Source organism: Palaemon carinicauda, chromosome 13, assembly GCF_036898095.1.
Source record: "Palaemon carinicauda isolate YSFRI2023 chromosome 13, ASM3689809v2, whole genome shotgun sequence".
NCBI classification, from domain to species: Eukaryota; Metazoa; Arthropoda; class Malacostraca; order Decapoda; family Palaemonidae; genus Palaemon; species Palaemon carinicauda.
The window spans coordinates 14,382,291-14,399,515 of NC_090737.1; positions in this window are offsets into that span (position 1 = coordinate 14,382,291).

The window sequence follows — 17,225 nt, forward strand, 5'->3', positions numbered from 1 at the left end:
AATAGTCAGTTATCAATATTTTTCTCTAAGTTCTTAGTTACTTTCTCCTTAGTATCTTCTTTATTATTACAATTATTCGAATGTTGTCAAAGATTATTTACCCATTTGTACATTATTTTCTTATTTTTATTTAATTGTTAAAGCGAAAACCATTCTTATATGTAACGAAATTTTACAAATTTAATAAGTTGAGATAGTGGGAGTACTGTCCCAGAAAACGAAGCGTTACCATGACAGTAAATATAATTTGTAGATAATAAAGTCATTGAGACGTTGCCATAGGCAACCTGTACTTAAAGATTTTTTCAGTGAAGTCTATTTGAATTACCTTTTTAAAAAGGGTTCTAAAATGAAGGATTGATTTACAAAACTGATTGTTTTATATTTCGAAATTTTAACATTACCCAAGATTTAGTCCAAAAGTTGTCTTATATTAAAATTATTATAAAAATCAATAAGATTATTATTATTATTATTATTATTATTATTATTATTATTATTATTATTATTATTATCATTATTGTTGTTGTTAAAATTACCTTTATTTGGATATTAATTAAGTATTTTTGTAACAGTCGTCCTACCTCCTGCTTGTAGTCTCAGACAATATATGTTTAGTAAGTTTATTAACCAATTCTAATGTAATACGTTTGATAAAATCTATCTGTATTTTGTTAGCGTTCTTGTGATTTATACATAACTATAAAATCATTATTAGTTCTAGCAGCAACAGCAATAGTAAAAATAAAAAAAAGTAATGGTAATAATAAAATATCAATGTTGCTTTTACAGCCACAGTTATCCACTTCATTTTTGTAGTTTTTTTTATTGTTTTTAGAATAGAATCTTTGTCCGTGTCAATTAACTCATCCTGGAATATTTTATGGAAGATTCCACGGGACCAGGTCTCCCTGGAGTGACCAGATAAAAAAAAAACTTTAAAGAAAAACGATCAAATTTAGAAGCTTTTAGGCCAAGTTTTACAGCTTTTATGGTGGAACTCTCTCTCTCTCTCTCTCTCTCTCTCTCTCTCTCTCTCTCTCTCTCTCTCTCTCTGGATGGATGGATGGAAGGAAAAAGTCAGTCAGTTGTAATTTTACCATCGTTCAGATTTTCTTATATTATCTATTGTTATCCATCCTCCATTATTATACCTTTCTATCTATCACGAATCATCATATTTTCTCTGTTTTTATTAATTTCTCCTTATAAACCTTTTTCTTTTGTCTATTTTCTTGTACATCCTTTCATTAACTGGTGCTTTATATACCTCTTTACCTCTTACCTAGCGGCTTAGTTGCTAGATCGTATTCCTCTTTCCATTATCGTGTCTTGGAATACAATAATACTTAGCGGGACGATATTATCGCCCAAGGCTTTCTAAGCTTTTATTCGCATTGTGTTATGTAAGAATGTGCCGTAATCCATTATTTGAGAAGACTATTTTTGCCTTATTTTCTTATTATTTTTTTATATTTATTTTTCCACTTCTTCATATTTCCTTTCAATTTCACTATTCTCAATCCGTTGCTTCTCTGTATCTCCATTTCCTTTCCTGCTTTTTTTATTTCTTTTACAAATTGTTGTTTCCCTCTTTCCGGCTCTTGTTTTTTGGGGGGCTTATCTTTCTTTTCCTCCCTTTGTGTCTCCTTTTCCTCATTTTTATTCCCATTCTGTTTCTTTCCACTTTCTGTCTCTTTTCCTCCGTCTGCTGAAAGAAGAAGCTGCCGTTGATAAAACAGGCTTAAGGACTTTACCTCGAACAGCAGGGCTTTGTGCTAAGACCCATGGATTAAAAGGAGGAGGAGGAGGAGCAAGGGCAATAGGTGGAAGGAATCTTCGTTTCCTCGGAGATGGAGAAGGAACAGGGAAAGACGAGGAGAGGCGAAAAGCGAAGAAACGGAAAAGATTTTGACCCTTGCTTCCGACTGCCACTTCCATTTATGGGATAATCAAATTTTGATCTGAGTCCACAAGGAAGTTAGGACAATTGTTTTTTTTTTTTTTTTTTTTTTTTTTTTTTTGAGAGGTTCTAGGATCCTGGAATCTTCCTTACCTGCGACCTCCTGGATCCTCGAGTCCTTTCCATATTGATCTAAATGGGATTCGAAGGATAAGCGGAGATATCTAAGATGACTTTGCCTTTTTTTTTATTATTGTGAGACAGACAATGTTTCATCAATCTTGCTCTAGAAAGTATTTCTTATTGACAAAGAGTTCTTAAAAACTAGGCCTCTTAACCATTCTATCTAACCTTAGACTAACTTGAACAACAACAATCTTGCTCTAGAAAGTATTTCTTATTGACAAAGAGGCCTTAAAGGCCTTAACCATTCTATCTAAATTTAGACTAACTTGAACAACAACAATCTTGCTCTAGAAAGTATTTCTTATTGACAAAGAGGCCTTAAAAGCTAGGCCTCTTAACCATTCTATCTAACCTACTAACTTGAACAACAACAATCTTGCTCTAGAAAGTATTTCTTATTGACAAAGAGGCCTTAAAGGCCTTAACCATTCTATCTAACTTTAGACTAACTTGAACAACAACAATCTTGCTCTAGAAAGTATTTCTTATTGACAAAGAGGCCTTAAAAGCTAGGCCTCTTAACCATTCTATCTAACCTTAGACTAACTTGAACAACAACAATCTTGTTCTAGAAAGTATTTCTTATTGACAAGGAGGCCTTGAAAGCTAGGCCTCTTAACCTTTCTATCTAACCTTATACTAACTTGAACAACAACAATCTTGCTCTAGAAAGTATTTTTTATTGACAAAGAGGCCTTAAAGGCCTTAACCATTCTATCTAACTTTAGACTAACTTGAACAACAACAATCTTGCTCTAGAAAGTATTTCTTATTGACAAAGAGGCCTTAAAAGCTAGGCCTCTTAACCATTCTATCTAACCTTAGACTAACTTGAACAACAACAATCTTGCTCTAGAAAGTATTTCTTATTGACAAAGAGACCTTAAAAGCTAGGCCTCTTAACCATTCTATCTAACCTTAGACTAACTTGAACAACAACAATCTTGCTCTAGAAAGTATTTCTTATTGACAAAGAGGCCTTAAAAGCTAGGCCTCTTAACCATTCTATCTAACCTTAGACTAACTTGAACAACAACAATCTTGCTCTAGAAAGTATTTCTTATTGACAAAGAGGCCTTAAAAGCTAGGCCTCTTAATCATTCTATCTAACCTTAGACTAACTTGAACAACAACAATCTTGCTCTAGAAAGTATTTCTTATTGACAAAGAGGCCTTAAAAGCTAGGCCTCTTAACCATTCTATCTAACCTACTAACTTGAACAACAACAATCTTGCTCTAGAAAGTATTTCTTATTGACAAAGAGGCCTTAAAGGCCTTAACCATTCTATGTAACTTTAGACTAACTTGAACAACAACAATCTTGCTCTACAAAGTATTTCTTATTGACAAAGAGGCCTTAAAAGCTAGGCCTCTTAATCATTCTATCTAACCTTAGACTAACTTGAAAAACAACAATCTTGCTCTAGAAAGTATTTCTTATTGACAAAGAGGCCTTAAAGGCCTTAACCATTCTATCTAACTTTAGACTAACTTGAACAACAACAATCTTGCTCTAGAAAGTATTTCTTATTGACAAAGAGGCCTTAAAAGCTAGGCCTCTTAACCATTCTATCTAACCTACTAACTTGAACAACAACAATCTTGCTCTAGAAAGTATTTCTTATTGACAAAGAGGCCTTAAAGGCCTTAACCATTCTATCTAACTTTAGACTAACTTGAACAACAACAATCTTGCTCTAGAAAGTATTTCTTATTGACAAAGAGGCCTTAAAATCTAGGCCTCTTAACCATTCTATCTAACCTTATACTAACTTGAACAACAACAATCTTGCTCTAGAAAGTATTTCTTATTGACAAGGAGGCCTTGAAAGCTAGGCCTCTTAACCTTTCTATCTAACCTTATACTAACTTGAACAACAACAATCTTGCTCTAGAAAGTATTTCTTATTGACAAAGAGGTCTTAAAGGCCTTAACCATTCTATCTAACTTTAGACTAACTTGAACAACAACAATCTTGCTCTAGAAAGTATTTCTTATTGACAAAGAGGCCTTAAAAGTTAGGCCTCTTAATCATTCTATCTAACCTTAGACTAACTTGAACAACAACAATCTTGCTCTAGAAAGTATTTCTTATTGACAAAGAGGCCTTAAAAGCTAAGCCTCTTAACCATTCTATCTAACCTTATACTAACTTGAACAACAACAATCTTGCTCTAGAAAGTATTTCTTATTGACAAAGAGGCCTTAAAGGCCTTAACCATTCTATCTAACCTTATACTAACTTGAACAACAACAATCTTGCTCTAGAAAGTATTTCTTATTGACAAAGAGGCCTTAAAAGCTAGGCCTCTTAATCATTCTATCTAACCTTAGACTAACTTGAACAACAACAATCTTGCTCTAGAAAGTATTTCTTATTGACAAAGAGGCCTTAAAAGCTAGGCCTCTTAACCATTCTATCTAACCTACTAACTTGAACAACAACAATCTTGCTCTAGAAAGTATTTCTTATTGACAAAGAGGCCTTAAAGGCCTTAACCATTCTATCTAACTTTAGACTAACTTGAACAACAACAATTTTGCTCTAGAAAGTATTTCTTATTGACAAAGAGGCCTTAAAAGCTAGGCCTCTTAACCATTCTATCTAACCTTAGACTAACTTGAACAACAACAATCTTGCTCTAGAAAGTATTTCTTATTGACAAAGAGGCCTTAAAGGCCTTAACCATTCTATCTAACCTTAGACTAACTTGAACAACAACAATCTTGCTCTAGAAAGTATTTCTTATTGACAAAGAGGCCTTAAAAGCTAGGCCTCTTAACCATTCTATCTAACCTTAGACTAACTTGAACAACAACAATCTTGCTCTAGAAAGTATTTCTTATTGACAAAGAGGCCTTAAAAGCTAGGCCTCTTAACCATTCTATCTAACCTTAGACTAACTTGAACAACAACAATCTTGCTCTAGAAAGTATTTCTTATTGACAAAGAGGCCTTAAAAGCTAGGCCTCTTAATCATTCTATCTAACCTTAGACTAACTTGAACAACAACAATCTTGCTCTCGAAAGTATTTCTTATTGACAAAGAGGCCTTAAAATCTAGGCCTCTTAACCATTCTATCTAACCTTATCCTAACTTGAACAACAACAATCTTGCTCTCGAAAGTATTTCTTATTGACAAGGAGGCCTTGAAAGCTAGGCCTCTTAACCTTTCTATCTAACCTTATACTAACTTGAACAACAACAATCTTGCTCTAGAAAGTATTTCTTATTGACAAAGAGGTCTTAAAGGCCTTAACCATTCTATCTAACTTTAGACTAACTTGAACAACAACAATCTTGCTCTAGAAAGTATTTCTTATTGACAAAGAGGCCTTAAAAGCTAGGCCTCTTAACCATTCTATCTAACCTTATACTAACTTGAACAACAACAATCTTGCTCTAGAAAGTATTTCTTATTGACAAAGAGGCCTTAAAAGCTAGGCCTCTTAACCATTCTATCTAACCTTTTACTAACTTGAACAACCGCAATCTTGATCTAGAAAGTATTTCTTATTGACAAAGAGGCCTTAAAAACTAGGCCTCTTAACCATTCTATCTAACCTTAGACTAACTTGAACAACAACAATCTTGCTCTAGAAAGTATTTCTTATTGACAAAGAGGCCTTAAAAGCTAGGCCTCTTAACCATTCTATCTAACCTACTAACTTGAACAACAACAATCTTGCTCTAGAAAGTATTTCTTATTGACAAAGAGGCCTTAAAGGCCTTAACCATTCTATCTAACTTTAGACTAACTTGAACAACAACAATCTTGCTCTAGAAAGTATTTCTTATTGACAAAGAGGCCTTAAAAGCTAGGCCTCTTAACCATTCTATCTAACCTTAGACTAACTTGAACAACAACAATCTTGCTCTAGAAAGTATTTCTTATTGACAAAGAGGCCTTAAAGGCCTTAACCATTCTATCTAACCTTAGACTAACTTGAACAACAACAATCTTGCTCTAGAAAGTATTTCTTATTGACAAAGAGGCCTTAAAAGCTAGGCCTCTTAACCATTCTATCTAACCTTAGACTAACTTGAACAACAACAATCTTGCTCTAGAAAGTATTTCTTATTGACAAAGGGACCTTAAAAGCTAGGCCTCTTAATCATTCTATCTAACCTTAGACTAACTTGAACAACAACAATCTTGCTCTAGAAAGTATTTCTTATTGACAAAGAGGCCTTAAAGGCCTTAACCATTCTATCTAACTTTATACTAACTTGAACAACAACAATCTTGCTCTAGAAAGTATTTCTTATTGACAAAGAGGCCTTAAAAGCTAGGCCTCTTAATCATTCTATCTAACCTTATACTAACTTGAACAACAACAATCTTGCTCTAGAAAGTATTTCTTATTGACAAAGAGGCCTTAAAAGCTAGGCCTCTTAATCATTCTATCTAACCTTAGACTAACTTGAACAACAACAATCTTGCTCTAGAAAGTATTTCTTATTGACAAAGAGGCCTTAAAAACTAGGCCTCTTAACCATTCTATCTAACCTTAGACTAACTTGAACAACAACAATCTTGCTCTAGAAAGTATTTCTTATTGACAAGGAGGCCTTGAAAGCTAGGCCTCTTAACCATTCTATCTAACCTTAGACTAACTTGAACAACAACAATCTTGCTCTAGAAAGTATTTCTTATTGACAAGGAGGCCTTGAAAGCTAGGCCTCTTAACCTTTCTATCTAACCTTATACTAACTTGAACAACAACAATCTTGCTCTAGAAAGTATTTCTTATTGACAAAGAGGTCTTAAAGGCCTTAACCATTCTATCTAACTTTAGACTAACTTGAACAACAACAATCTTGCTCTAGAAAGTATTTCTTATTGACAAAGAGGCCTTAAAAGCTAGGCCTCTTAACCATTCTATCTAACCTTATACTAACTTGAACAACAACAATCTTGCTCTAGAAAGTATTTCTTATTGACAAAGAGGCCTTAAAAGCTAGGCCTCTTAACCATTCTATCTAACCTTTTACTAACTTGAACAACCGCAATCTTGATCTAGAAAGTATTTCTTATTGACAAAGAGGCCTTAAAAACTAGGCCTCTTAACCATTCTATCTAACCTTAGACTAACTTGAACAACAACAATCTTGCTCTAGAAAGTATTTCTTATTGACAAAGAGGCCTTAAAAGCTAGGCCTCTTAACCATTCTATCTAACCTACTAACTTGAACAACAACAATCTTGCTCTAGAAAGTATTTCTTATTGACAAAGAGGCCTTAAAGGCCTTAACCATTCTATCTAACTTTAGACTAACTTGAACAACAACAATCTTGCTCTAGAAAGTATTTCTTATTGACAAAGAGGCCTTAAAAGCTAGGCCTCTTAACCATTCTATCTAACCTACTAACTTGAACAACAACAATCTTGCTCTAGAAAGTATTTCTTATTGACAAAGAGGCCTTAAAGGCCTTAACCATTCTATGTAACTTTAGACTAACTTGAACAACAACAATCTTGCTCTACAAAGTATTTCTTATTGACAAAGAGGCCTTAAAAGCTAGGCCTCTTAATCATTCTATCTAACCTTAGACTAACTTGAACAACAACAATCTTGCTCTAGAAAGTATTTCTTATTGACAAAGAGGCCTTAAAGGCCTTAACCATTCTATCTAACTTTAGACTAACTTGAACAACAACAATCTTGCTCTAGAAAGTATTTCTTATTGACAAAGAGGCCTTAAAAGCTAGGCCTCTTAACCATTCTATCTAACCTACTAACTTGAACAACAACAATCTTGCTCTAGAAAGTATTTCTTATTGACAAAGAGGCCTTAAAGGCCTTAACCATTCTATCTAACTTTAGACTAACTTGAACAACAACAATCTTGCTCTAGAAAGTATTTCTTATTGACAAAGAGGCCTTAAAATCTAGGCCTCTTAACCATTCTATCTAACCTTATACTAACTTGAACAACAACAATCTTGCTCTAGAAAGTATTTCTTATTGACAAGGAGGCCTTGAAAGCTAGGCCTCTTAACCTTTCTATCTAACCTTATACTAACTTGAACAACAACAATCTTGCTCTAGAAAGTATTTCTTATTGACAAAGAGGTCTTAAAGGCCTTAACCATTCTATCTAACTTTAGACTAACTTGAACAACAACAATCTTGCTCTAGAAAGTATTTCTTATTGACAAAGAGGCCTTAAAAGTTAGGCCTCTTAATCATTCTATCTAACCTTAGACTAACTTGAACAACAACAATCTTGCTCTAGAAAGTATTTCTTATTGACAAAGAGGCCTTAAAAGCTAAGCCTCTTAACCATTCTATCTAACCTTATACTAACTTGAACAACAACAATCTTGCTCTAGAAAGTATTTCTTATTGACAAAGAGGCCTTAAAGGCCTTAACCATTCTATCTAACCTTATACTAACTTGAACAACAACAATCTTGCTCTAGAAAGTATTTCTTATTGACAAAGAGGCCTTAAAAGCTAGGCCTCTTAATCATTCTATCTAACCTTAGACTAACTTGAACAACAACAATCTTGCTCTAGAAAGTATTTCTTATTGACAAAGAGGCCTTAAAAGCTAGGCCTCTTAACCATTCTATCTAACCTACTAACTTGAACAACAACAATCTTGCTCTAGAAAGTATTTCTTATTGACAAAGAGGCCTTAAAGGCCTTAACCATTCTATCTAACTTTAGACTAACTTGAACAACAACAATTTTGCTCTAGAAAGTATTTCTTATTGACAAAGAGGCCTTAAAAGCTAGGCCTCTTAACCATTCTATCTAACCTTAGACTAACTTGAACAACAACAATCTTGCTCTAGAAAGTATTTCTTATTGACAAAGAGGCCTTAAAGGCCTTAACCATTCTATCTAACCTTAGACTAACTTGAACAACAACAATCTTGCTCTAGAAAGTATTTCTTATTGACAAAGAGGCCTTAAAAGCTAGGCCTCTTAACCATTCTATCTAACCTTAGACTAACTTGAACAACAACAATCTTGCTCTAGAAAGTATTTCTTATTGACAAAGAGGCCTTAAAAGCTAGGCCTCTTAACCATTCTATCTAACCTTAGACTAACTTGAACAACAACAATCTTGCTCTAGAAAGTATTTCTTATTGACAAAGAGGCCTTAAAAACTAGGCCTCTTAATCATTCTATCTAACCTTAGACTAACTTGAACAACAACAATCTTGCTCTCGAAAGTATTTCTTATTGACAAAGAGGCCTTAAAATCTAGGCCTCTTAACCATTCTATCTAACCTTATCCTAACTTGAACAACAACAATCTTGCTCTCGAAAGTATTTCTTATTGACAAGGAGGCCTTGAAAGCTAGGCCTCTTAACCTTTCTATCTAACCTTATACTAACTTGAACAACAACAATCTTGCTCTAGAAAGTATTTCTTATTGACAAAGAGGTCTTAAAGGCCTTAACCATTCTATCTAACTTTAGACTAACTTGAACAACAACAATCTTGCTCTAGAAAGTATTTCTTATTGACAAAGAGGCCTTAAAAGCTAGGCCTCTTAACCATTCTATCTAACCTTATACTAACTTGAACAACAACAATCTTGCTCTAGAAAGTATTTCTTATTGACAAAGAGGCCTTAAAAGCTAGGCCTCTTAACCATTCTATCTAACCTTTTACTAACTTGAACAACCGCAATCTTGATCTAGAAAGTATTTCTTATTGACAAAGAGGCCTTAAAAACTAGGCCTCTTAACCATTCTATCTAACCTTAGACTAACTTGAACAACAACAATCTTGCTCTAGAAAGTATTTCTTATTGACAAAGAGGCCTTAAAAGCTAGGCCTCTTAACCATTCTATCTAACCTACTAACTTGAACAACAACAATCTTGCTCTAGAAAGTATTTCTTATTGACAAAGAGGCCTTAAAGGCCTTAACCATTCTATCTAACTTTAGACTAACTTGAACAACAACAATCTTGCTCTAGAAAGTATTTCTTATTAACAAAGAGGCCTTAAAAGCTAGGCCTCTTAACCATTCTATCTAACCTTAGACTAACTTGAACAACAACAATCTTGCTCTAGAAAGTATTTCTTATTGACAAAGAGGCCTTAAAGGCCTTAACCATTCTATCTAACCTTAGACTAACTTGAACAACAACAATCTTGCTCTAGAAAGTATTTCTTATTGACAAAGAGGCCTTAAAAGCTAGGCCTCTTAACCATTCTATCTAACCTTAGACTAACTTGAACAACAACAATCTTGCTCTAGAAAGTATTTCTTATTGACAAAGGGACCTTAAAAGCTAGGCCTCTTAATCATTCTATCTAACCTTAGACTAACTTGAACAACAACAATCTTGCTCTAGAAAGTATTTCTTATTGACAAAGAGGCCTTAAAGGCCTTAACCATTCTATCTAACTTTATACTAACTTGAACAACAACAATCTTGCTCTAGAAAGTATTTCTTATTGACAAAGAGGCCTTAAAAGCTAGGCCTCTTAATCATTCTATCTAACCTTATACTAACTTGAACAACAACAATCTTGCTCTAGAAAGTATTTCTTATTGACAAAGAGGCCTTAAAAGCTAGGCCTCTTAATCATTCTATCTAACCTTAGACTAACTTGAACAACAACAATCTTGCTCTAGAAAGTATTTCTTATTGACAAAGAGGCCTTAAAAACTAGGCCTCTTAACCATTCTATCTAACCTTAGACTAACTTGAACAACAACAATCTTGCTCTAGAAAGTATTTCTTATTGACAAGGAGGCCTTGAAAGCTAGGCCTCTTAACCATTCTATCTAACCTTAGACTAACTTGAACAACAACAATCTTGCTCTAGAAAGTATTTCTTATTGACAAGGAGGCCTTGAAAGCTAGGCCTCTTAACCTTTCTATCTAACCTTATACTAACTTGAACAACAACAATCTTGCTCTAGAAAGTATTTCTTATTGACAAAGAGGTCTTAAAGGCCTTAACCATTCTATCTAACTTTAGACTAACTTGAACAACAACAATCTTGCTCTAGAAAGTATTTCTTATTGACAAAGAGGCCTTAAAAGCTAGGCCTCTTAACCATTCTATCTAACCTTATACTAACTTGAACAACAACAATCTTGCTCTAGAAAGTATTTCTTATTGACAAAGAGGCCTTAAAAGCTAGGCCTCTTAACCATTCTATCTAACCTTTTACTAACTTGAACAACCGCAATCTTGATCTAGAAAGTATTTCTTATTGACAAAGAGGCCTTAAAAACTAGGCCTCTTAACCATTCTATCTAACCTTAGACTAACTTGAACAACAACAATCTTGCTCTAGAAAGTATTTCTTATTGACAAAGAGGCCTTAAAAGCTAGGCCTCTTAACCATTCTATCTAACCTACTAACTTGAACAACAACAATCTTGCTCTAGAAAGTATTTCTTATTGACAAAGAGGCCTTAAAGGCCTTAACCATTCTATCTAACTTTAGACTAACTTGAACAACAACAATCTTGCTCTAGAAAGTATTTCTTATTGACAAAGAGGCCTTAAAAGCTAGGCCTCTTAACCATTCTATCTAACCTTAGACTAACTTGAACAACAACAATCTTGCTCTAGAAAGTATTTCTTATTGACAAAGAGGCCTTAAAGGCCTTAACCATTCTATCTAACCTTAGACTAACTTGAACAACAACAATCTTGCTCTAGAAAGTATTTCTTATTGACAAAGAGGCCTTAAAAGCTAGGCCTCTTAACCATTCTATCTAACCTTAGACTAACTTGAACAACAACAATCTTGCTCTAGAAAGTATTTCTTATTGACAAAGGGACCTTAAAAGCTAGGCCTCTTAATCATTCTATCTAACCTTAGACTAACTTGAACAACAACAATCTTGCTCTAGAAAGTATTTCTTATTGACAAAGAGGCCTTAAAGGCCTTAACCATTCTATCTAACTTTATACTAACTTGAACAACAACAATCTTGCTCTAGAAAGTATTTCTTATTGACAAAGAGGCCTTAAAAGCTAGGCCTCTTAATCATTCTATCTAACCTTATACTAACTTGAACAACAACAATCTTGCTCTAGAAAGTATTTCTTATTGACAAAGAGGCCTTAAAAGCTAGGCCTCTTAATCATTCTATCTAACCTTAGACTAACTTGAACAACAACAATCTTGCTCTAGAAAGTATTTCTTATTGACAAAGAGGCCTTAAAAACTAGGCCTCTTAACCATTCTATCTAACCTTAGACTAACTTGAACAACAACAATCTTGCTCTAGAAAGTATTTCTTATTGACAAGGAGGCCTTGAAAGCTAGGCCTCTTAACCATTCTATCTAACCTTAGACTAACTTGAACAACAACAATCTTGCTCTAGAAAGTATTTCTTATTGACAAGGAGGCCTTGAAAGCTAGGCCTCTTAACCTTTCTATCTAACCTTATACTAACTTGAACAACAACAATCTTGCTCTAGAAAGTATTTCTTATTGACAAAGAGGTCTTAAAGGCCTTAACCATTCTATCTAACTTTAGACTAACTTGAACAACAACAATCTTGCTCTAGAAAGTATTTCTTATTGACAAAGAGGCCTTAAAAGCTAGGCGTCTTAACCATTCTATCTAACCTTATACTAACTTGAACAACAACAATCTTGCTCTAGAAAGTATTTCTTATTGACAAAGAGGCCTTGAAAGCTAGGCCTCTTAACCATTCTATCTAACCTTTTACTAACTTGAACAACAACAATCTTGCTCTAGAAAGTATTTCTTATTGACAAAGAGGCCTTAAAAACTAGGCCTCTTAACCATTCTATCTAACCTTATACTAACTTGAACAACAGCAATCTTGCTCTAGAAAGTATTTCTTATTGACAACGAGGCCTTAAATGCCTTAACCATTCTATCTAACTTTAGACTAACTTGAACAACAACAATCTTGCTCTAGAAAGTATTTTTTATTGATAAAGAGGCCTTAAAGGCCTTAACCATTCTCTCTAACTTTAGACTAACTTGAACAACAACAATCTTGCTCTAGAAAGTATTTGTTATTGATAAAGAGGCCTTAAAAGCTAGGCCTCTTAACCATTCTATCTAACCTTAGACCAACAAGAATAACAACAAATGCAGCCTTTTCTAGTTCACTGCAGGACAAAGGCCTCAGATGTGTTAATTCATACCTGGGATTTAGCCAGTTTTCATCACCACGCTGGCCAGTGTAGTTTGGTGATGGTGGTAGATTTTCGTCTGATCGCTCACAGCAAACCGACCTAGTATGGGTGGCCCTGACGAATACAGCTAGTATGGCGGTTCACAAACCCCACCTGCCTGAGACCAAAGGAAGTAATAAATGGAAATAAGTTTGTGAAGGAAGTAAAAAGAATCCTGTAGGAATTCTACCTGTTTAATAGTAGATAGAAACAACCTTGAATTCCATCTCAGATTTTTTAAAACCATTTTTTTTTTCATAAAGAAAATAAAAGATGGAGTAGTAGAGTAAGAAACCTTCATTTAATCTGTGATTTACAAGTTCAACAATTGGATATTTTTTATAAAAAAAAAATAGTAATATTGATAGCTGAATGAGGAATTTCACAAGAATGGTTATATTATTATTATTATTATTATTATTATTATTATTATTATTATTATTATTATTATTATTTCCTAAGCTAAAACCCTAGTTGGAAAAGTAGGATGTTATATGCCCAGGAGCCCCAACATGGATAATAGCCCTGTGAGGAAAGGAAACAAGGAAAAATACAATATTTTAAGAACAGTAACGACATTAAAATGAATATTTTTAGCCTAGACAAGAGAACTACAGAACAGGCAGTTTGTTATGACAATTTTATTCATTAAAATCGAAATTAACACGAATGATAATTATTTTTTACTTGATTTTAGTCTGTCTGAGGTATCAGTGATATTTATATTAACACCTCTGGGTCCAATTCCTTAACATATCGGTATGTGTATTTTTGTCAATTACACTAGAATGCTATCGGATCTATCAGAATTTACTGTTATATGTTATATAGCTATATATATATATATATATATATATATATATATATATATATATATATATATATATATGTGTGTGTGTGTGTGTGTGTGTGTGTGTGTGTGTATATATATATATATATATATATATATATATATATATATATATATATATATATATATATTTATTTATTTATATATATACATATACATACACATATATATATATATATTGTTAAGAAACATCTTGGAAAAAGTTTCGAAACAGCAGAGCTGTTCATTACGATAGATTTAATACCGATAAAAAAGTTAAATAACTAAAAAGCTAACATTCATAATTGATGTATTTTGTGTAATGTAAAAATAAATTTCATAATAGATAATAGGGGACATATATATTTTCATTAGTTCTTCAAAACAACTTGTTTGCAATGAGTGGAAGTGAGACAGTGAACATTTTTGTTCTTTTTTGTACTGATTGGCACTTGCGGGGTGCTTACCAACCACCAGTTTTCATGGTTAGTTTAACGGGAAGTAATATTGATAAGTGGTAACGATATCACGTTTTGCAAATTATTGCTACGTTTTATTTGACGAGGGAATGGAGAAAAAAAAAAAAAAAAAAACAGTTTCGTGGTTGATGGAGCATTATATCAGAATGATTGCCAGAAAAACATTGCCATTATCCCATTACACAAGAGATCTTTTATCAGAGATTATTCATTGCGTAATAAAAAGCCTACCATTTAATGTAGTTTGTGAAGAATTCTCCAATGATCAGAACTGGTTCTGGAATTTTGCTTAGGAAAATTAAAGTAATTTAGTGTAAGATGAGTCCTTGTATATCCTGCCAGGTCATTACTTCATGTATTTCCTCCATGGAAATCATTAATATTAAAATTTCATGGTTGGGTGATTTTGCAGATGTTATTATTATTATTATTATTATTATTTTTATTATTATTATTATTATTATTATTATTATTATTATTTGCTAAGCCACAAACCTAGTTAGAAAAGCAGGATGCTTTAAGCCCAGGGGCTCCAACAGGGAAAATAGCCCATTGAGGAAAGGAAATAAGGAAATAAAAGAAGTAATTAACAATGAAAATAAAATATTTTAAGAACAGTAACAACAATTAAGATAAATATTTCATATATAAACTATAAAAATTCTAACAAAATAAGAGATATAGAAGTAAGATAGAATACTGCGCCCGAGTGTTGTACCCTCAAGCAAGAGAAGTAAGTTGCACAGCTATGCTGTTTTTACATCATCTTTTCTTTGCTTCTTTTTATTGAGCCTGTGCTAGATAAAAGCTTTGGGTAGTCAGTCCAATTTTGGTAATCAGTCCAATTGGTTACAACCTTTAAAAAGAAATGAAAATTCTTCATCTGTCTTTGAGTAGTGCAGATGAAGCGGGAACTGGCTTTTGATAACACGGGCTCTTGCCGAAAAGCATGTTCGGTTAACTGTGAAATGATATAATAGAGACTTGGTGGGACATCTGGACATAGTATAACCAACCGAGTCAGGTATAAGTTTCTTACCTTGCTTTTTCTCCTTTTATCGTTTAAAAGTTTGAAATATTTAAATGATATCCCATGTATAATTTATTTTTTTATTACCTCATCTGCCATACTTGATGAATTAAGTAGTTGTGTCATTTTTTCAAGTTACTTATTGGAGGTTGCAACTTTTTTTTTCCGATTTTCGTCCGTTAATTCATTGTGATATACCATAATTTCAATTTATTTTTTATTTATATTTTTTTTAATAACTATAATATTTATCCATTGATTTCAATTTTGTTTTGCCTTAATTCTTTATTATAAGGTTAGATTTCCTTCGATTATTTCTATTGTTTTTATATAAATTTCAATTTTCCCGTTTCATTTTATATTTCCTTTTTAAAACTTTTTTTTCAGTTGATTTCGTAAAATAGTTATAATAAGCCTCGCTTTCTTTTTCCATGTATTCACTATTTTTGCCAACATTTCAACAGCTAATAGAGAGAAAAATTTTAAATCTCCATCTGCGCGTTTTGTGTTGTTTTATTGTTAGGTTTTGTTACAAAAACTCTTACCCACTGCAGAATAATCTTGACTTTTATTCATTCAAACGAGACCATTAAAATGTAAATAGAAACATTTATTTAAATGCATTCAGCTCATACGTATAACGTTGGATATAATGTTCATATTCCTTTAATTTAGGGCATAAATATTTACATTATAATCCATATGTTGTACTGTAGGTATTATAGAAATATTTATGATAACAGTAATAATAATCTGACTGTTAAAGGTTTAAAGGTTGCTCATGAATGTGATATTGCCATATCCAGTAGGACAATGCCCTAGAGACTGACCATATATACATATGATCATCGCTCAAGCCCCCTCTCCACCCAAACTAGGACCAAGGAGGGCCCGGCAATGGCTGCTGATGACTCAGCAGATAGACCTTTTGGCTCCTCCAAACCCCCCATGCTTATGCCTTTTTTATTTACGTTTTGGTAAAGATTTTATCATTGTAACCATATTTTTGGTCAAAATTTTACCAAGATAACTATATTTAAAACATTGACCAAAGAATTCATTTACACCCTGATAAAGTTTCTTAAAGAACTTCTTTTAGTTTTGGCATAGAGAATCAGTCTCATTTATTGAATTACACCCAAGCTGATAACAATGTCTTTACAAATAGCGTAATATCAACCTACTGGGTTTATCAAGCCACGAACCTCATCCGTTAATTCATCCATGTGGTTCATTAAACAGTTGAGCCTCATTCAATAGGTTCATCAGACACTTGAACCTCATTCATTAGGTTCATCAAACAGTTGAACCTCAGTCATTAGGTTCATCAAACAGTTGAACCTCAGTCATTAGGTTCATCAAACAGTTGAACCTCATTCATTAGGTTCATCAGACAGTTTAACCTCATTCATTAGTTTCATCAGACAGTTGAACCTCATTCATTAGATCGATTAAACAGTTGAACCTCAGTCATTAGGTTCATCAGACAGTTGAACCTCATTCATTAGATTGATTAAACCGTTGAACCTCAGTCATTAGATTGATTAAACAGTTGAACCTCAGTCATTAGATTGATTAAACAGTTGAACCTCAGTCATTAGATTGATTAAACAGTTGAACCTCAGTCATTAGGTTCAT